The 22,817-nt window shown below is 43.0% G+C and overlaps 1 protein-coding gene and 1 long non-coding RNA gene across 2 annotated transcripts in view; one reads left to right on the top strand and one right to left on the bottom strand.

Annotated features, from left to right (window-relative positions):
* The window catches only part of LOC134161619 (uncharacterized), a 226,094-nt gene that overhangs the window by 111,381 nt on the left and 91,896 nt on the right, over window positions 1-22,817 (bottom strand). The gene's annotated exons all lie outside the window — the stretch shown is intronic.
* POU2F1 (POU class 2 homeobox 1) overlaps window positions 18,983-22,817 on the top strand; it is a 101,681-nt gene continuing 97,846 nt past the window's right edge. The window contains exon 1 of the mRNA XM_062614628.1: window positions 18,983-19,006. The gene's annotated coding sequence lies outside the window, so the exon portion shown is untranslated. The remainder of the gene's footprint in view (window positions 19,007-22,817) is intronic.

Here is a 22,817-nt window from a genome sequence, read left to right as displayed (position 1 = left end):
CTCATTAGTCACATCCGTTGCTGCCCTCTGACAGCTGCCTAGCATCCAGCACATAGCAACTTCCCTTTTCCTTTCTTTAACTTAAAAGAAGCCCACCATGTGGCAAACTCCTCCCAAATATGATCAGCATCCAAACAGTGGCTCTCAAACCGCTTGAGATTTTGCCACCCCTCTTTCTCAAATTCTTCTCCCAGTTGTTGGCAGTCAGTGTCTTGTTTTTCATGGCACAGAGACACACAAAGACAGTATCTTTACAGTTACACTAAACCCACTGCCTCAACAGGCCTGGCAAAGCATCTTGTGCTTGCCAACAAAGCATGTCCAAGGGAGATCCCTCTTCTGACACCAATAAAATATTACAGACTCTTTAGATCTCTTAAATTTACAGGAAACCATCAGACAAAAAATGATGGCTGCAGGAGACAGCAATTTGCAGGTGATTATGGCTACACAATGGCATCTCAGCTCTTCTGGGCCACCTGCCTAGCCTATCCGATGCTCTGGCTATGACTAAAGGCACTACTGGCAGCACAGATTAGGCCTTGGCATGAGCTGGCTTAGCCAAAATCTATGCAGGAGTTGAGTGAACGGTCACAGAAGGGCCAGGATCTCAAACAAATTAAAAAACAAAAAGGAATAGGCAAGGGATTACTATTATTTATCAGGTAGATTTAGATGAGATATTGGGAAGAATTTTTTTACTGTGAGGATGGTGAGACACTGGAATAGGTTGCCCAAGGAAGCTGTGATTGCCCCATCCCTGGCAGTGTTCAAGACCACCAGGTTGGATGGGGCTTTGAGCAACCTGCTCTAGTGGAAGGTGTCCCTGCCCATGGCAGGGGGTTGGAACTAGGCGATCTTCAAGGTCCTTTCTAACCCAAACCATTCTGTGGTTCTAAGACAGTAAACAAACATGTAATTTCTCATTTAAGCTTATTTCTCCTTCATAACAAAAAGGAAACACAGTTGGAAGATGGAATCATACTGTATAGTGATTCAGAGAAAACTCCAGGAACAAACTTGCCAGCAGAGTTTCAAGTTGACAAGCAGGTATTCTTTATTGCGGCGCCGGGAGACACGGGGATAGCTCCTCCTAACGTGTGTCCCCTTATATGGATGACCTGTATATTACATCATTTGATGACCTGTATATTACATCATTTTCCAAAAAGTTCCCGGCATGCATACAAAAATGTGATGGTGGTCTTTAAGGGTCGTTTACTTTTCCCAACAAGCTTAATTAACATTACCGACATAGCAATCATCCTGGCCTTCTACTTATCAGTTAGTTTAACTGCTCTCATCCTGGACATCTGCTAGTCCGGGATACTCCCCATCCCAGGTCCTGTCCTTCTATTCTACTTTTCTCACACCTTTTGTACTGAGGGCCTGAAACTATGTCAGCTACCTTCAAGCACAGCAGTTTCCATTACAAAGCCATCAAACTTAACATTACTAAGAACTGATTACATTTTGTACTTTTGTGCCTCCTTGTCTCAATAGAGCAGAAAACCCAGCTGTCTCTCTGAAAGCATCTCCTTCCCTAACTGCCATGGATCAGCTTAGCAAACTGCCCTTTCGATCTGTATGTATCCTTCTGAACGCTGGGAGCAATCCTGTTTTTCCTGCAGGCTCACTGGAGAGGCAGCTGGGACATGATTTTCAATCAGTAGATATGTGGCAGAACTATGTGTCTTCTGCTTTCTGAGGTGACTGATGCCCAGGTCTTCTCAAGTGCTGGCTAGCAGATTCCCCCCTCCATGGGATGCTAGAAAGAGCATGCTAGAAAGTGCTGGCTAGTTCTGATACCAGATTTTCTTTGGTGGCATGCACTTAGGTGAGACTTCTGCTTGATCAATGTAACAATGATGTTCCATTGCAGAGCTGTTAACCTGTTAAACTGCCATTTACAAATTCAGACAAGTGTTTTCTGCTAATCCTGTAACACAGTGTCACTGCCTGATATGGATGGTGTGATAAGAGTATGGTTTCACTGAACTGACCTCATACATGTGTCCACAGCTTTGTCTGTTGACACTTACACACTGCAAAATAATCCCTCACCTCACTGGCAAATCTTTCTTCAGTCTGCAATTAAGTCCCCTTTATAATTATTTTCTTTTTTTTTTTTTTTGCCGAGTTCACAACAGTATAGCTATTGCAAGTGTACAGAAATGGTAAATAACTTGCCTATTATTTTTCTTAGTCACCTTTCTCCTGGTCTCTACCTCAGTTGTGAATGCTTCAGAGAAGAGATCATCCTTGCTTAATGCCTGAAAATTCCTTAGCTCTTAGGGAGAGCTACAGTAAACTAAAATATATATATATATATATACACATATATATATGTTAGATTTTATTTTCATTACAAAAAAAAAAAAAAGCCATGCCATAACCTGATTTGGTGTGATTATACTGTAAATAGGGCATAAACAGTCAAATGGAAAATAACCCACAATATTCACACCATTGAGACACTGTGTAATGGTAATCACTGTTTTCTCTGCTGTTTGAAATATTTTCCAAGAGTCCCCAGAACCGCATGGGCAGCAGGATGTGGCCCAATTCAAAGGCTTTAATGTTACTGCTAAGTAGAAATCATTTTTCTCCTAGAAAATGTCAGTGAAATAGTCTCTCTTTTGCAAAAAAAAAGAAAAAAAATCATAGCTATTCATTGCAAAAGCATTAGGAAAAAGGCAGGAATATTTCTGACAAGTTGGGCTAAAAAATTTAGTCCACTTAAGGAAAAAGTACAAATGTTGAATTTCAAAACCACGCATCTTCTATCTGAGGATGCCAAAGAATTTTTTCAGCATTGGTTGCTGAATTTAATAGGGAACATTTCCTCCACTTTATACATGGGGAAACAGAAAAAAAAAAAAAAAATGTTTGCCTTCAGCTCATACTTTCCCTTTTCCCCAAGAACTGTGACACTTCCTGTGCCACACTGAGACCCAGCGTTTTAAACTGGTGCTTTAGCTTACCTTTAAAACTACAGACTTTGTTCCCAAACAGCATGGCCCTCTCTGCCTGCTGCATTGCTAGAGCAGAGCCCTGCCATAGAACCTGCCCTGATGCAGGGACACTGTGCTTTTCATGCTGTTTGTGGAGAGAGCCTTTTTTGTCTGATAGCCATGCTCAACACTTCCAAATATTTCCCCTTTTATTTCTCAGCAGCCTTTTGGGTTTTCTAATAGCTAATGATATAGTTATTTACTGTTACTGCATTAGTATCCAGAGGTCTTGCCTAGCACCAGAACCCCACTGCAGTATGTTCTGCATGCAGCATAATTCAAGATGTTCTCACCCTAAAAGACTTACAAATTAAATGAATGAAACAGACCCAGGCTGAGAAAAAGAGATTGCATCTGTCAGTGTGTTTCAGACCCTGAGACTGAGTCCAGTGTCATACGTGAATACTGCAGCAGAGGAAGTCTGCAGGAAATTTCAAAAGATAAGGTTAAATTCATCTTGCTGACAAAGTCATTGTCCCTGAGCAATCACTCAGCTCTGTGGCACAATTAAATACTCACTGGCCTCCAGAGAGCACAAGCACAACTATGGTGATTAAGGCATTCTCCTGAGAGGGGCAGACACACATTTCAGGCCTTCTGCCAGAGAACACATAATGTGAAAGAATTAAGCATTCATCAGTGCAGGCTTTTCCCATGGCTCCTGACTGCTAACCTGAAAAGTTGAGCTGCATCTTTCTGGCCCAAAGAATACTTAGATAATTAATTCAAAGGGAAATAGTTGATGATGTGGGATAGGACAGGACAGGACAGTAGGGCAGCACAGAGTAGCATATAGTAGAGTAGAACAGAATAGAAATATAGAAATGTAAAAATACAGAAATAGAGAAACAGGCTAGGCTAACCAACAACACAGGGAAGAGCCTGATTACTTCCTCAGATGTGGACTCAGGTTCTCTCAGTAAGTTAAATTGCTGATGGGCCTGAACACTGAGCTACTGAGTTGACAAAGGCCACTCTCTGCTTTTTCTTACCTGCTTATGGGCCATGGATAGGCTTGTCTGTGGATAAGGCTGCTGTGAGAACCAAGGGTAACTTCAGGGCTGTGAGCACAGGCTGCAAAGAAGTGCTTCATTGAATTTTCATGTTTATCCATTATAATTCAGTATAACTGCTACTTGAAACAGTGGTCCCATCTCCTTCAGCTTGCCTTTCTCAAACTCCAGGAAGCACAAGGACATCACAATTTTAATGCCAGATCTAGCAATGATGTGGGTATGGGGCTTGTCAGATCAAATTGTTGATTTGACAGAAAATTTATCAATTTTTTTAGAGGTTATAGCATGGCGTTAATAACTGTCCTGTGGCCACTGAAATTGCTATCTCCAAGATAAAAGCATCAGCAGGACCCTAACCCAGTAGGAATCCTTAAATACACTAGTGTAAGACTGAAGCAGACCCAGACTTTGGTGTTTCTTATTTGTTTCCTTAAGAGATTTCCCATTCACCATGGTGGCGTTCAGACAGTTACAGAAGGAAGCCACGTACCCAACAGACCCAGCAGAGAACTGCAAGGTCGGTATGCAGGCAAGTCCCTAAAAGCCAGATATGCTGCACTGAACGTTCCAGTGCTGAGATTTGGATCTGGATCACTCTGTGATGATGCAGGTGGTTTCAAATGTAAATGCAGACCATCACATGAATGAGGCATATATTCCTGGCAAAATTGGCAGCTCTACCCATGTTTTTCTGTTTGAGAAATGATTCATAAACAATCAGATTGGCTCTGGCTCTGTGTGGCAGATTGCACTTGAGCATGGGCAGCCTTCTAGCAGAAAGCTAGGCTAAATCACTCACTGAAACCAGAAGCCTTCTTTAGCATTTAACACTTCCTTTGCATTTAACAGCAAAACTCAGCAAAGCACCAGCTTTTATTTTTGCTTTGTCCTACTCACTCCCCCAAGGCTCAAAAGACTTCAAATGCCTCTGAAGTATCAAAGCTTCAAATACAGTGTAGACTTGGCTATTTTTCCCTTCAGCTGTGAGCATGGCAGTCATGGAAATGGGAAGAATACTCCCCATCTGGATAATTTAAAACCTGTGTTTAGTATTAATTCTGTCACTTTTAAACCTGTTAGTTTGGAAAGAACTCAGCTGACAAAACAATGCCCAGTGCTTCTGACTATCTTGCACTTTGTATGAGATGATTTTGTGAGCTCAGGGTGCTTGCTGGAATGGGAGGGCTATGGTGCTTTTGGGTGAGATTAGCCAACTGGTAGAAGAACCTGCTCTGAGGGAGAAGTCTGGCCAAGATGTAGGCAGGCAGTGACAGGATTAAAACATACAACATGTGGCACATTACAGTGGACATAGAGAGTCTTACTCCCTTATTCTACCACATGGACTGAGTCACACACTTTAAAACCCGTTTTCTTTGCACGAAGGAGCTGTTCAGCTTAAATCTATTCCTTTTGTAAATGAAATCTGTTCTTCAAATTTCTTTTGTTCTGCTGCTTTTATTTTTGTGGAAATTTTCCTTGGTGATGCCTTTGTTGTCAGTCTGGCCCTGAGAGATGAAAATTGTAAACCTCTCTAAATGTCAGCAGCTCTAGGAACACCTCCTTGGTATCTTCCTACCTTGGCTAGGGGCATGTGGAGTTACAGAACCCCAACTAGAGTGCACTGGTACCTTGGCTTTTCCTGCCTTCTTCTGTGCAATTATCTTGAGAGAAGTTACAGATCTAGGCCAGGGAAACCATATTCATAACAATCATTATTTACGCCTTTTACCAGGTTCTGTCCTTGCAGCGGGAACTGACATACTGTCAAAGTTGATAGCACCGTGCCAGTTTACTGCACGAGAACACTTGGCCTTTTCTTTCCTCCCATCTCCTGAGCTTAGCTTGCTCTCCTACATGAACCCTGGCTCACTCCTGTCCTTAATAATACCTCCATGCTCCATATGCTCTCTCAGCCTCCTTTTGATTAGTGCTCCCAGAGTCTTCCTCACTGCTGACGTCAGGCACATGCACAACTCTGTAATGTCCTCACAGCCCTTTTCAAACACTGGCTTTTAATCAGACCTTCTGTTTCCCCAGCACTTCCTTTTCTCACAGAGTGCATTTGAAGTGTGGCTGCCAACAGTGGTGGTGTTCCTTCTCCACTGCCTTATTTTATTGCTTCTATACTGGATTCTAAGTCAGAATTTTGTCGCTTTTCAGATGCTCTGATTTTTTATTTTTTTCTTTGGTGCTGTGTCGTGATCCTAATTTCCTTCAGGATTTCTGCTTCCTCTCCTGGGAAATTTGTCTCTATTTCTGGCATCTGTCCTTCCTAACCCTTCCCATGTTTTTTTTTTTCCTTCCAAAGACAGGAGAAAAGAATCCATTTAATATTTTTCTGTAGTAACGTCTATCTCATCTGTCAATAAATTACCCTTTGCCATCTATGGAAGCCCCCTTTGTCTCCCTTCCCTGACCTTATCCTGTGCCTTGCCTGTTTTTTTTTAAGGGAGGATGCAATATCCCTGTGCTGTCATTCCATGAAGAACAGCTGTCATTCCTCCCATAGTGTATGGGTACCTGTTTAAGGAGGGAGGGGAAAATGCAGGGGGAATTAGGGGAAAGCAGGGAGCTGCTACTGGGAAATATGATGGTCCTATTCACAGTGGAGAGTGTTTTTTCATTTGTGATATTCGGCTGCAATTCTGTCTGTTTCTTCTAGTGGTGTTAGACATTCATTTTCTGATTAATAGAAATCTAATGCTCATCTACCTGAAATATAACCACAAGAATATTTATTAAACATGTTATTAGAAATCATTATGTAAGCATTTCATAAATTTCTCATTTCTTTACAGTCTCTGCAACTGTGAATGCTATCTGTCAGAGCTGCAGTTTAATACTACAGAGTAGGTATTCAGAAAGCTTATCTGTGGCTAAAAACCACATGACGTTTCCATATATTTTCAGTGTTGCAAGCTGAAATGCTCACTGAAAGGGTTAAAGGGTGTGCATTAGACCTGCAAAAGGAAGAGACAGATCCACAAATCCAGCAATTCCTGCCCTTTTCTTACTCCTCCTTGTGCTGTTTGAAGCACTGCAGTATCCCAGAGAAGTCATCACAGAGCATTCCCTGTGTATCTTGTGGTGCAAGGTCTACTTTGTGCTGGTCACACATAGTGACCATAGGTACAAGTTCCCTTCTTCTTGCCTCTGCTCCCCACACAAATAAATCAGCACCGAACAGAAAAGCAAATTCTGGCTTTGATCAAACTTTACCAATATAAAGAAACTTTACCAAATTAAAGAAACAAAAAACCTAAAAAAAAAAAAAAAAATTCACTGAAGATGCCCTCACCTTTGTAGCATCTGGTAATTACATTTCTTAACACATTTTTTCTCACAATATGGACATGAACTAAGGAAATACAGTTATTATCTGTGATGCAGGTGCATAGCAGACACACCAAAGTGACCTGAACGTACAAGACACACCACATGATGGTGAACTCATTCTCCAAGCACCTGAATCAAAAACCTGGTGAAACACACCATCAGTCTTGTTTAATCCACCCCTGGAGTTTTCTCTGTTTGGAACCAAGCTTTGAGCACAGAGGTGTTCCAGCAGTCAACTGATGAACTTCAGCCAAATGAAAAAATATGTCTAGATATGACATATATACCAAACTTGTCACTTCCTGGTCCTGTGCTAGCAGGACATCAGCAGAACATCTTTTATCTTAAAACCACTATACTACTTATTTTACAACTCCTTTGTGAGTTATGTCTGCTCTGGCTCTTTCTCTCACAACTGGTGGCTCTGACTCGTAGTCTCTGTGGGATTTAGCTACCCTAACTGAAAGGTAACCTATCTCCACAGCCAGAGAGAATAAATTCTTTAGCCACCACAGCAAAATACATTAGTAGTATTATAGTAATATAGTATTATTAGTAAACGAAGACAGTAATGTCTTAAAACACTCCAGGGTGAATCACCAGGGCTTGGGAGCCAGAGCCCTTAACTCCCATGGAATGTAAGGTCATGGTGCTGGAAACAGTCTCATACCTGCAGGGACTAAGGCTCTGTCTGCATATGAAAATAGGGTTTTCAAATGTGTCCTCCTACTAGTAGCACTAACTCTGCTCTATCACCAGGAACAGTGCTGGGAGTCTGCTGAAGAATGGCTCCTGGCTATAGCCATCTTCAGCACTCTCCCATGTTAATTATTCAGGTCTTTTGTAAAAAGACACCTGTGGCAACTGGCAGAGTACCTGCACCAAGATTGCCAGCCCTGAGGCTGAGAAACTGTTAAATAGCCTTAGTAACAGATTATTAAAATCTTGATGATGAGTGAGTGTGGGTGGAATAATTGTCTACTCAGAAAAGAGGTGCCTTTTTCTCATTCTCTTCCTGTAGTTGAATCCTTATCTCCTGGATAAATAAAACCAAACCTCCTCAGTTATTATTGTTCTTGTTCACCTTTTGATCTTGATTAGATTTACCCCAGATGATACATCCCTTTGGCAATGAAAGTGGAATCAACACGTTTCTGGTGCAAGCTCTGGTGGAATTCTCACCCCCGGCTCCACCTCAAGTTCCTTGTTTTCTGAATGGCTGTTAATTACCCATCCTTTTAGCTGATGTCTGAGATAGATACATCTTCCTGAGTGATCACTCATTCTGATCAACACACTGCTCTGCATCACATTGAATCTTTAGCTTATTTTTAACCCTCAGCACTTGAGGCCAAACCTGATGCCTTTAGGAAGAGAGAAACTCATGGTGATAGCTGCTTCTCCTGTATTTTTCAGTGTTTTCCCAGATGAGGCCTCAGGATTATTGCAAACCAGTCCCAGGAAGAAATGCTGCTCAATTAGGCGAAAAGAAACACTAAGGAAAAAAAAAAAAAGGAATAGAGCCAGCAAATTGCTTGAGATAACAATCTCCCCTCACCCATGTGTCTCTGTATAAGAGGATTAGCTGAACTTCCTGTGTCACACCAAAAGTGACAATAAGCAATAGTGAGTTCCCCCCACGTTGGCACTTGTACCTTCATGTTTCATTTTCTTGCCCATACTGCTGCCTTGCCCCTTGCTGACTCTACGACAAACTTGGGGATGAACATGATGGCTTTCCTTTCCTTTAAGATTTATGACTCAAAGCCAAAAAAAACCCCAACTCTAGTTATTACATGCTCTGTTTCCTGCTAACAACTCACTTTTAACTGTATAAGCTAACCAAGAAAACACGGAAATAGGGTCTACTCAGTCTCACCTGATCTGCTGTTTGCCAGAGACACAAACAGAAGCCTCAGGTCTGCTACCACAGCAGTAGGCATAAAGGCATCACTTGGGAGTAGGACCAAACCTGCACAATATATACAGCAGAAGTCCCATTAAAATTCAAAACTACTGATGCTCCATGTAGATACAGTGCTACAAGCAATGAGATGATGTTTATTTCACGTAAAGATTTACCACTGTGTGGTAGGAGAATTTACCCAGGGTACTTTAGCATTAAGGGGAAACGAACTTTGGCAAAGGGCTCTGTCGCTAATGATTGTATCAGCCCCATTTTCCTCTGACAATGGTGTACATGTGGTGAAAAAAAATATGGCTTTCAGTTGATCAAATATCAAATAATTCCAGTTTCTGTATCAAACCAATTCCTTTTTGCTGAGCTGCACAGAACATCACCTTAAACCAGGTGAGCAACTCCTTCTGTGACCCTGAACAGAACTTGTATGAAGAGACATGATGTTCTAAAAGACAACACGAAGGAGGAGTATCCTCCCATCAACACATGCTCCCTCCCCTTCTCCACCCCGAGTTTCCACACAAGACCACAGCCGGTGGCGGTGGAGATACAAAAGGTGAGTGCCTCTGATACCTGAAGGGCCACATGCAGGTGCACTGACCAAGTAAGCAGTTGTGCCACCAGTGAGGAAAGAAGTGGAAAGTGGGAGGAAGCAGGAGAAGCAGAAATACTTTCACACTAATGTAGGTACCAGCACTTGAAAAAATAATATTGTGATAAAACAAACTGGGACTTAGGTGACTGATACTAGGGTAGGGATTGAGGGAAAATGCTGGCACAGCAAAATGTGTAAGAACTGTTGGGATTGGGTCATAAACTGAACAGGACTCACCAGTGTTTGTAAAGGGTTTTACCGAAGTAGGCATCTGTGCTGTGTACCCCTTCGTTGCGATACAACTCCCTGCACCTAAATTAAATCACTATGGCATTTCTGCCATGTTAAATGGTGAGAGCAGGTACTCCTAGGCCACATAAATTCAGCAAAGTAGTGGTTTGGGGGGTCCCTGTACAGCTTTATTTGTGATCAAAGGGCATGGTGTAGTGGGGGAGAAATGCCTCTAGACAGATTTAGACTTTTACTCCAAAAAACCTGCTCTAAGGCATTGTAAAAAATGCCCAGTGTATTGCCATAGGGTAAGGACTGCCTTGTCACTCTATAGCAAGCCCTGTCTCGCTTATATGGATCAGCGGTTTTAGTTCAAAGGGATCTAGGTCCATTCTCTTTCCCCATTTACATGAAATGGGACTAGAGTGGAGCGTGGCAGCCTTTTAACAGTGCCCCACAGCACTGCAAGAATTCTGCCTAGACAGTGAAGGACACCGTGTCCAATTGAAATTACAGAGGAATTTGGGGTAGGCAGAATGTAATTACACAATTGGAATTTAAACTGTGAAATTAAAAAGAAATGTTCAAGGATGAAGGGGCAGAGAGAATCCCTAATCTTCAGCCAGGCAAGGCTGTGTGACAGAAAAGTCCCTTTCTGAAGAGGGAATAAGCAAAAACCCTGTCCTGGAAGAAAGGGAGGTAGAGACAATGTTTTCAAAAGCACCCTAACTCCAGCTGTGTGCTTGTTTCTTAGGCTATGTCTATTCCACAGAAAACCTTGTGGTTGCTAAAAGGTGTCAGATGTGTCCCTCTTGGCCCCTCTTCACTGAGGTCAAAACCAATTTGGTTCCTCATGTAAGCAGCACCAAAGCATTCCCAAGGTCTACAGCAGAAAGCATGCTGTATGATCAAAAACCAGGAGCTCATCCCTCTTTTTCATAGAGGTACAAACCAGACTGTCCTTCCATATGGGGTCTGTCAGACTGCAAGCATTCTTGCTGTAAGAGCTGAGTTTTTCCTGAGTCTTAGTTAATAATCGTCATAACAAAAAATATGTATTTTTAAGGGCTCCTCTTTAGTAAGAGAAGGCAGAGAAAACCACTGAAAGCAAATCTGTGGCAGCTTTAGAGTTGGCAACTTGAATCAGGCAATTGCAAGAGATCTGAATCAAGCTGTAGGACCCTGCTGTTGTTCCTCTCAGAGTAGAGAGACAGGTTAAGATGGATCCAGCCTTGCAGATCTCTGGGGCCTTTCAATCAAGGCACTGTAGAGAATCAGAGCTTCTCTTCTTGGGCTGCCCAGCCACACATGCAGCTGAAGGCAGCTACTGAATTTCTCTGCCTTAGTTTACCATTGCTAAAAAAGCACAGTAATAATTTTCCTGTACCTTCTAAATTGATTTGTAAGATGTAATTGATTAAAATTGGAAGGCGCTCAGATGCTGCATTGATGACCACCATTTAAATGCATACAAAAAATTAAGCTAGAAAAAGTGCAGCCAAAGCAGCAGACAGCAAGAAACAGATTGAAGAACCCACCTGAAAAGATAAGAGTCCTCCTAGTGATTACCTCTCCCTTTCCTGAGGATGTGTGAAGGTTCTGAATTATGGGTTTTATTTTTTTTTTTTTAATATGAAAAATATGCTTCTTTCTGTCTGTGCTCCATTTCTTACCTTCAAAAAAGCAGCTAGCTGCACCTGGGAGGGGCAGAGTATTATAAGATGGAACAAGTTCCCTGCTTACAACTTCATTAGCTGGGAGACTCAGAGGATTGGCAACAAGTCTCAGAAATGAGAGATTCCAGCTCATCTTTTCTCCAATCCAGAGACAACAGAAGGGGGATGAAAACAGAGCTGGAAAGCAATCTGGTCAAAGGCAGCCAGCAGCATGTGCAGGGGAAAATAACAGCCTATATATGCAATGGACAGTCTCCATTCCTCTGCTGTTTGTGCACTCACAAGGTGCACAAGAAGGAGCTTTGAAAGCAGGGCAGAGCATAATACTGGAAAGGGATGGTGCTGGTGGGTCCCACACCTTGGGGGTGAGGGCAGAGAGTCTCTGCCACCCTTGGAACAGGAGGAGGGTGGGGAGCAACACAAGAGAAAGGACAAACAGCTTTGTGGTTAAAGTACTGAACACCACAGCCTCAGAGCACTTAGGCCCAAGGCTGAGTCTCACCGATGATGCTGTGACACTGGAGGAGCTATGCATGGTCTTTCTACTGCTTTTCATGACTTCTCCTCAATCAAGGAGCTACTAATCCAATTTTTCACATGCTCTTTGCCTGCCATCTCTCTAACTACAACCTTTTTGAGACATGGATGGTCTTTTGTTGTTCATTTATTGATAGCACATTCAAAAAATGAGACTGGAACAGAGAGACTGCCAGTCTCTGGGAAAGGGCATGTATTACACATGAAAAACGGTAAACAGAGACGCAAAGGTAAGTTTAATTAAAGGTGAAGCAGTCTCAGCAGTCTGAAAGTGGAATGAGTTGAGAGGTTTTGGGGAGGTATGCACAGAAGTCTAAGGGGCAAAGAATGACTTTCATGGCAGAAGCCTCTGCTGCAGTACCTAAAGGACCAAAGGGAATGCTGAAGCAACCGTGACTCTAGAAATAGGGCTTCCTTGGAAGGAAATCATCTGTAAAGAGGATAGAAAGAAGGGATATTGTGTGAGAAAAGCAGCATCTGGGATTCACATCTGAGTGGCACAGTGGAATTGGAGCAGAGCAGGTATGTTCGCTCTTCATTTCTCTGTACTCTAAAACTGTGTGAGGAAAAGGGTAATTTCCTTTCCAATGTGCTTTTTGCTTAAATACTGTGATTTCTGTTTCTTTTGTCCCCTGCCTCCCCACCTTAAAAAATAAAAATTGTCTCTGAAACACTACTGAATTAATTCTATCAGGAGACAGACAATTCAAAAAGTAATACAGCGATCACAGAAAATTTTGGGCTACTCGCACAAGAACAGACGAAGGAGAGACAGGAATTAGGAGGTGTCTTGATCAAAATGCAGACAAAGGACAGAGACATACTGCAGAGCTTTAAAAGATCCTGAAATACTATTTCTTCCCTTTACAGGTGTGTTGAATTTTAACACTATATTGTTTTTCACAGTCAGGAAATATTTTTAAAGCAAGAGGTGATTCTACAAGGCTGACATGTCCAGTAAGAGAACAGGAACATGGAGTACCACAAGGTGCTCCCTGCCTTAGGCTGTGTTTGAGCAGAGGATGTGTGTTCCTAAGCACCATTGTAAGCCTAGTCTCGCTGACTGCAGTCAAACAACTCAGTTTCACACTTTTATGACTCCAGAGTGCTCAGCTTCTTGCAGGAAGCTTTGTATCATTTTTGTGTCCAATTATCTCAAATTTCAAGTATTTCCAGCAAGTTGCTCACGAGTATGACACCAGTCAGGCATTATGTGGAAAGTAACACCAAATAATAAGTTTGCAGAAATCACAAGCTGTTTGCAGACAACTCACAACTGAAAGAGAGGTAAAATTTATCTTATAAATTATTAATCACTAATGATTTGGCTAGCTTTCCTGGATATATAGCCACAGGGATGTATGACACCTTGGGGAAGGCATCGGATAGAGATGCATTCAAAGTAAAGTAGGGAAGAGGATGCAGATATAGGTTGAGAGCAACCTTTAAAGAGAAAGGGAGCTCAGCTATGTGGCCAAACAGAACAAAGTTCTCTTTATAGCTGGTCAATTAGAAAACATGGAGCAAGTTAGTAACAATAGGAAAAAAGCAAACACAAATCCAAACAAAACTGAAAAAGCACACTCCTCCATAAAAAAACCCACCCATCTGTTTGTTTTCAGACATCTTTTCTTTGGCAGCTATGGGTTCCAGCTAACTGCAGCAGCTGAGCAAGAGGAAAGGTGTAGTAATGGGAGCAAATTCTCACCTGTGAGAAGTTGCTACTATGAGGGAGGAGGTTAGTAGGAAGTAGCATGCAGGACTGAGAAGAGTCTACAGGTGAGATGGGAAGATATGAAAGAGAATATTCAGCGTAGGCAGGATTAGAGCTGTGCAGAGTCTTAATCTAGCCAGCCCTTTCTCTAAACCTTTATCTGTTGCAGTGCAGCCACTGTGTGGCCATAAAACTGGATTAACTGGCCTGCAAGGATCATGGCTGAACAGAAGAGGAGCGTGACAGTATGCCTTTGTTTACACGTTCACTTCTGAGAGTGAAACACAGATCTTCCAGAGACAAAGCTCTTAATTACTAGTATGGAGGACCATTAATGAACATATGAGAGTACGAACAGTGTTAGTGGAACATTTTCACTTTCATAGCACAGTGCATTTCTGCTAATGTTATCTGAAGTATCAAGAGGTTTTTTTGTAGTGTGGAAAAAAAAAATCCCATTACTAGAGGAACTTATTTTTAAATAAAAAAGTCAAAATTACCTTTCTGATTCAGCCCTTGGAGAGAAACCCTGCTGTTTCCCTCCTTCAGCCTTTCTTTTTTGGCTCTTTCTTCACAATGAAAAAAAAATCTAGTGACTGCCTCTGACACAACTTGCAGTTCCTTCAGCAACAACATGCAAGAACAGATCCTTGCCTCCTCTTACTCCACAAAGGTTTTGAGCCCCAGAAGAAAATCTGGCTTGGACTCTGACCTCTTTAAGTTAATGACTCTTGGAAACCATTAAGGTGTAGTCCTTAATGAATGCCATTCTGCACCACCTTCTGTATCTTCTTTTGCTTTTTATGGATGTACATTACAAAGATCAGGCATAACCTGTATTTATGCAATATTAAGGTTAAGCATGTGAGGAAGTTCTATTTTTACTCTGCCAAATCTGTCAAGAATCGGCTGAATTTTGCCCCTCTGCCTGCTTAGCCAATTGCCTGTCCCCATTTGGAAGTTTTGAATCTAAAGCTAAATTTATTTGTTGGTCCCTGTATTCTCTTATTATTTACTGCTTTTTAATGAGGGAGGCAAGAAGCCTGACTTCCTCTTCACGTTAGTCAAAACTGATTCAGTAAGTGGAAATACTTGGTTGAGAAAGACACCCCAGGAGCATTGTACTGCCCAGAAGGAAGGATAAATTGTGTGGAAATCAGTGTGCGTTTCTTAACAGAGGAGAATCGCCTCTTGAGCAATCGCCCTGTTCAGGCCACCACTTCTGCCCTCCTCCACGGACAACCGCGGGTCGCACACATTTTCCTCTGCACGTAATTCCTCTTTATTCACATGGGATTCATTTTGCTTTGAGCTTAGGGAGTACCTGTCGTGCAGGCGCGACTACGACAGGTATTTTCACACCGTCACTTGCCAGTAACAGCTCTTTCCGAAACGCCCTTTCAGGCCAACGGCTGCATTTGAACCCAGTGTCATCTGCTCCCCCCTGTTAGTGCCGCGATTAACCACTCCCGCTACACCCGGTCGACCTGGCGGCAGAACAGTTCACCGAAGCTGCATGAGACACGGGGAGTACAACCCGCCCTCCTCAATGGCAGCGGTTTCTGCCTACACCGCCGCCGTTAACCCATGGCCGCGGCCTCCCGAAGCCCCCCCGGCGCCGCAGGGGGCACACCTCCCCCCCGAATCAGACACTGGGGTGGTGACGGTTGAGTGAACCACCACAGGATCCGTGTCCCCCACCCACGCCACCCAGCGATCCCAACATATACAGGAACGTGACGCTGCGTTTTACATATTCATATTCATACTCGCACACGGGGCCCCCCCGCCGCCTGCCCGCCCAGCTTAGCATAATTTATTAGTACTCAGGATTATTATAATTAACGGCACAGGAGGGAGCGGAGGGGGGAGAGAGAAGGAAAGCAGCCTCCCCGTGCAGAGAGATACACATATACATGCATCTGCACACACACACACACACACACACACACACACACACACACGCTCCCACCCTCACACGGAGTTGCACTCTTACCCGTCCGCATGCTGGGGCATCGGCGGCGGGGCAGGCAGCGGGGTGATGGGGGGCGGCGGCGCAACGGCAAGGCGGCTGGGTCGGGGTGGGGAGTTGGTGTTGGGAGGGGGGGTCGGGAGGAGGGGTGAGGATGAAGCCATGAGGGGGGATGCATCCTCGCACCCAAAAGCGGCCCGAGATGGGTAGCTGCTCACCCCCCCGGCCCGCACGCACGCACGCCTACAATAAAAGCCGCTTTACATATTCATGGCGGGGGGGGGGGGGGGGTATGGATGCTGCTGGAGCGGTCCTGACGCCGGCCGAGAGGGAGGGGGGGCACGGCCCGCCGGCCTGGAGGGAGGTGAACGGCCCCCCGAGTGGGGCAGGTTCCCCCGGCGGTAGGACGGAGGGGGACGGGAGTGCTGATCCCTCGGTGCGGCCGGGTGAGTGAGGAAGACTTGGTTTCCTCATCTCTCCTCTCGTTAACTCCCCCCCGCATCACCCCAGCCAAGGTTATTTCCCCAGAGCCTGGGGCCTGCAGGCATGGGGTGTATAGGTGCGGATGGCCTCGGGAAGGAGGCAGAATGAGAGCGTTGTTTGGCTTTTTATGCAAATTGCCCCCCACCCCCCAAGGGTAGGTTCAGTGTGGGGTGACTTGTGGGGTGTGCAGGCAGAGTTTCTCAGTGCTCCCTCCAACGGGAAAGGCCGCATGTTTTGTACCCCCGAAGGCTGGATCTGCCCTGGCAGAGGTGGTTGCCCTCCTCCCCTTTTGCCCTCCTGCTCTCATAGCTCCGAGGGTTTGCGGGGACTAGGGCGCTGCGGCCCCGGAGCAAACGCTCCCCTCAGGGTGCTGGGCACCCGGGCTCACGTCCCCTCGCCCTGGGCGCTGGGGCAGGAGCGGGTGGTGGTGGTGGCAGCTCGAGTGGGCTGGCACAGGGGTTGCGGGTCACGTCCCTGTCCCTCGCTCGATCGTTCTCTCTTTCCTTCTCATTTGAATAATGTCTAATTCGGGGAGGTTTATATTATTGAAATGGCCGCCTGGCTTTCCCCGCCTCTCATGTTTAGTAATTCAGACCTTTAATAACAGCCACTCAGAGCCCAACGCCGTGTTTATATTTTACATTCGCCCCATGTGCTTTTGTGGCTCAGTACGATTCTTCTTTTTCGCTCTCTCGCTTTTTTAAAATTTTCTTGGCAACCCACAGGGCCCCGAGATCAAGCCCAGGCTGTGTGTAAGGAGAGGAGGGGGAAGAGCTAGGCCCTGGCTGCTCTGGCAGGCGCCTAGGCCTCGCTCTCTGCTGCTTGATTTATTTACTAATAACCAAAATGACACCCCCCCCATCTCCACTCCACCCCTGCCAGCCAAAACAAAACCCTCCTGGGGCTTGAGCAGTATCAGATCTGCTCATAGATTCTTAAACACTCATGTCTTTTAAATAAGGAGCTTATTTTTAATTTATAACAACTCAAGACTAAAGGTGTTCCTTTCATATCTGGTTTTCAGAGGCTTGGGCATTTTTGGTCCCTTTGTCCTTGATTCTTTTCCTTAAAGGAGAGTTGCTTCTAATTTACGTTTCCTGGCACTGAGAGAGCTATAGAAGACACACTCAAAATCTGAACAGTTTTCCTCCTCCTTCTGAACACAAAACAGAATTGAATACATTGGAGATAATCTTATTCACCTTTTTGCTTAATGTGGATGCAGCCTAACAGTGTGGTGTGTCAGATGTTTTTGTCACTGCTTGTATCTTTGACTGTTCTGGGTTTTCTTTTATTTTCCCTTTTTATTTAGATCTGACTTTCATGACAGAAGATACCACTAGACAGTACAGGGTCTAGAAAGATAAGTTTTCTGTGATTGTATCATAAGAACACCAAGTGAAAATTGAAATTAATCTTAAATTGCCTGGAGTAATTCATTTTTGAGCTGGATATTGGTCTACTGAGAAAGCAAGCAAATGGGCTAGTTTATTAGAAAGAGGTAGTAATTAGAAAAAAAAAAAAGGGAGGAAATATTTGTGTGGGGATGGGTTTCAGCTGAAACTGGAGGTTTTCATTAGTGACCATTGTTTTCGCCCCGTGGGGAAAAAGGACCTAACAGCAGGGTACTTCAAAGTAACAGTGCCAGATTAGCATGTAAGAATCTTTGCAACTTGACTAGGAAGAGAGTTAACATACAAATGCAGATGGTGTATTTTGTAATTGGTGCTAAATTTAATCTGTCACAAAATACTATGCTGCAGCTAGTGAAAAGAATTTTGATTTAAAAAATAATAACTCGGGTTATTTATCCTTTTTCTTCACCCTTGGTGAAGACAGGCCTTGAATACTAGAAGGAAAAAAATGTGTAGAAGTGGTAATGAGACTGTTCAGGTGACTGTTTCACAGACCAGCAGCACAAGGCTGGCTGGACAAAAAGCAGTAATATGATTTCATGCCTTAAATAGCATATGTTTCTGCACTCGCTCCACAAGATGTGGTCAAGCCGATGATGTCATTGGCCAGAGGACAAGGTGCAGTTAATTTGATTTATTGACCTGGGATGAGGTGTAGCACTGAAACCTTCTCATAGGGAAACCATTTATCTGAGGACAATTTCCTTTATAGCAGCAATTTAACCACTGCTGAGATTGTAGATATTTTATCCAGCATGATAAAAATGTATTGCATCTTGCAAACAAAATTTCTTTTGTCACCGAGGTTTTAGTAATTTTCACAGGATGGAATACTGAACGGTGGCCTTGTGTGGTCTTCTGGCAGAGCTGGGGTTTATAACTCTGAATTCAGGTGTTTACATGCCAAAATACAAATGTATTTCTCTCAAACATATATTTGTGTGCCTGTATTGTAGCTTAAAATTTTACTGGAACGTGATGTGGATAGAAATGCATCCTCACCGGTGAAGCCTGTCAGGAACACATTAGTGGAAGCCCCTTTTTCCAAACTGCGGTGTCATCTTCAATTGTCAGAATGTGCTGAGACTGATAAGTGGGTATTACTTCTTAGTCTTGAGTAAGGACTTCTATGTTAGTTTATCACTGGTGGGGTTTTTAGCTGCTTCTTGGAGCTTTATCGGTGGTGAATGGGAGAGTAAAAGAAACTTTTTCTTCCCTGTGGACTGTGGTTACAGTGGAGGGTTGTGCTACTGTTGCTTCCTAATTCTTACCAGGGAAATAATGTTCTCCTATTTCTGCTGTCCTTTCAGTTTTTGTTTTATTACAGACAGAAGAAGGCTTGTCCTCCCCATGAAATAGTTCCCCTGCCTGATTACCTCTGCTCACTTACCAAGGTGTTTCTGCCCTTTTTCTCATGTATTTTCTTTTTTCCTTTCTTTTTTCAAAGAAAACTGACCAGTCTGAGAGCTGGTTGGAGAACAGGCTAAGCTGTGTCAGTAGCCATGCTGCTGCATGTGGTGCAGAGTTGTGAACGTGTGTGACAATATGGTGATGCCCAACTAGAGGTGCTAGGGGCTTCCTCCTCCCTTTCTAGAAGGAAGGGGGAAGAATCTACACTTCCCACCCTTTCATTTTAACAGGAAAAAAAAATCTCAGGTTTTGTGTCGCTACCAGTTTCTCAAGGATTAGTCTGCAGTAATAATTCAAGCAGTAAGTGTTAATGCTGATTTAATGATGCTGAATGTGGATAGCTTCTGGATTCTTGTTTTGGTTGAGTAATGGTGCTGATGTTGCCTCAGTGGAATCCGTGAGGTAGCATTCAACTCTGTCCCTAAAACCTGGGAAGTACCAACATATTCTGCATTGGGAATCTCTTGCGTGGTGTGAAGAAGTGCTGTTTCTACTTCTGCTCGATTGTAATAATGCCTTACCCAGATTTTGGACACCATTGTCAATTAATCTCTGTCAAATTTCAGGTGGTAAATTTTGTGTTTAGCGTAGCATATTTTTGTTCTTTTCCTTATGTTCAGATGCTCAAGGATGCAAATATTTTGGGGTAAATGTTTTGTCCATGCTGTCCAGAATTTTTTTTTCTGTCATCTGTCAGCAGCAGCTTTTCTGTTAAATAGTGTTCATCTCCTTTAGAGAAATGTTGGTTTTCTGTCCTTGTTCTCAGCAAATTTGCAGTAGTTTCATAGCATGCAGTAGTTTTCTTTTATAGCAAGCAGTTTTCATTTGCTTTCCTCAGATTTTGGCTCCTGTGGATTTCAAGACTTCAAACCAGATTGCGGCATTTTTCTTGTGCAAACCCTAGTCCAGTTAATTTTCTTACATTTTTTCCAGAATCCAAACTATTACTGCCCATAAGATAATAATCTCAATGCTGATACTTCATGTAGCCGACAATGAGGCAGCAGCTTCTGCTACTTGCACTTACGGCTTTATTATTTTCATCTTGAGAGAATCAGTGACAGTCATGGCAAATGACTAGCTTTTATGACATATGTATTTTCAGTCTCTGTGACAAAGCTGTTGTCAAAAGAAGGTGTTGAACAAAATTAAATATGACTTGAATGTCCCAAATGTGATATGCTTGGTTGGAGTGCTTAAGTTAGTATGTGAATGAAAGATTATCTAATGTTGCTGGATAGACTTACAGTGCTGGCTGTTTACTACTACCTAGATTTGCTCCTCTGTTAACAAATTTTCTTCACTGCCTTTCCTAATGTATTACTTTGTTATACAGGGCAAAAAAGGGGTGGGATTTGTTGGACTGAGCAGGGGAGATACATTTAAAAAAAAAGATTCTGGTCTTGTTTAATGTGTGTTAAGTAGTTGCTTGTATTTCAGTTGCAACTGTTTAGCAATTCCTAACCTAAGAAAAAATATCTATGTAGATGTATTTTCCTTTCTATAGTTCTTTAAATTTCTTTATTGTGTGAATAGGACTCGTGCCACTTAATGCGCACTTATTTTTTCTCTGTAAAAAAAGGAAATAAACTGAAGATCTCAGTATTATTCCTTTCCCAAGTTTCTTATTTCACAAGTAGCTATGAAATATCCACATCTGTTAATATAACAGTGTTATGAATTATGAGCTCTACAGTGTGTTACAATATCTTTGCAAACGGAATTTTTAATAGACTGTTACTGGCTTATTGAAACTAATTGAATTAGTTTAGGGTTAATAAACAACACAGTTGAATGGTGAAGTGTTCATTTGGTATAGAGGATTTACTGTGTTCCAGTCCTGAGTTTATCACCAGTTTTGCTTGCTAAGCTGTTCTGGGCTACATCCATGTAATGGGAATTACTGAATACGTTTTCACAAGGATGTTGCTGGGGGAATAATTAGCTAATGGTCTGTAGTATCTCTGAAGGTAAGAGTAATCTGATTCTGCTTTAATGTGTAATTGTCCAAGCTTGTGCCCAAGTTAAACTTTGCTTAGGATGTTTCAGTGCTGTTCATATGCTCTCATCAGAGGTAAAGTCTTCCTGTTGTTAAAGGCAGAGATTACTGTCAGTTCTAACTACAGTGTGGTGTAGATCTGCTGTAGGATATGCAGTTCAATGACAGCTTAAATCAGCCCAAGCCTGTTCTCCTCTCCCTGTGTGTTCCTGCCCCCCTCTCTGCACTGGTGTGGATGCTTGCCTGATTCCTTTGCTGAGCTAGTTCAGAGAATTAAATTGCTAGAAAACAAGCCTTGCAAAACAAAACCAAAACAAAAAGTTTGTTGTTTTTTTTTTTTTGTTGGTTTAGCTCTGAACTGGCTTTCAGTAAGATTAGACAAATAGCAATAGCAATCAAGGAAGGGAACAAGAAGCACACGTGTTGATCCAAGTCTTCTCCTAATTTTATTCTCTCTGATGGCTTTCCTTTTGGCATAAATGGGGAGTCATGCTCTCAGCCATGTGATCCTACCATTTACTTGGCACTTGTCCTAGCACTTGCTGGTTTCCAGGATGCTCTAGTTTAATTTGCTAACCTGTTGGAAACCTAAGCCTAGATGATTTAGGTCTTGGGCTTGTGAGTTGAGATTGGCTCAAGAAAAGCCTTCAAGTGCAAGAGAGAGAGAGTAGAACCATGTGAGTGAAAGTGGAGGAAGGGGAAAGAAGGGATCTTCAAAGCAGCAGCATGCCTTTTGGTTGCCTTAGTTGAGTTGTATAAACCACTGTGAAACCAGTTGATTGTGTTGATGAACCCAGGTCAATCTAAAATGGTACTGGCCCAAGTAGTGAGGATGGATAGCCATGGGCAGTGTGCTAGTCCTCCTGTGCTACCAACAAGCTGCGCATAGATCACTGAAGCCAGTGATGAAACTGCACTGATGCAAAAGAGTAGCTAAGAAACCAGTATGTGGTGACAATTTGGTGTGGGTTGTGCTGTCATAGGTATGGTTGCATTAATGGTAGCAATGGCAGAAACTCTTAAATAGAATTTGTGGTAGAGCCTTTTAAGTGGCTCCCATTATTTTAGTGCTGCTTAGTAATACACCTCTCTAAAAAGGATTGTGGCTTAAAAGGACATACTGGCAAAAGTACTTGGAAAATTACAGACACTGTTACTTGTGATAAATTTTGGACTGATATCCCTGTAAAAAAACCTTAAACAAGAAAAACCTCAAACGCCCCAAACTCCCCACAAACCAACAAAAAACAACCCCAAACCCCACAAAACCCCCAAGCACAACTGTTTTAGTCATTTAACATGATCCCTCTGAGACAGATTTATCTTTTGTATAAATTGTGATATTGTGACAAGGAGCCTTCTTCTCCCACCTCTCTCTTCCCCTCCCCACGCCCCCAATCCAATTTGGTATAGAAATTAAGTAGCATATAACAGGGCATGGAGTTTGACATGGTATGACAGGGCATGGAGTTTTGGAAAAGGAAGACATGAACAG

This window comes from Pezoporus occidentalis, unplaced genomic scaffold, assembly GCF_034315485.1.
Source record: "Pezoporus occidentalis ecotype Australia unplaced genomic scaffold, CSIRO_AGI_Poc_V1 ctg177, whole genome shotgun sequence".
Classification (NCBI taxonomy): domain Eukaryota; kingdom Metazoa; phylum Chordata; class Aves; order Psittaciformes; family Psittacidae; genus Pezoporus; species Pezoporus occidentalis.
The sequence above is the reverse complement of the archived record's forward strand: the minus strand, read 5'-3'. Positions and strand labels throughout refer to the sequence as shown.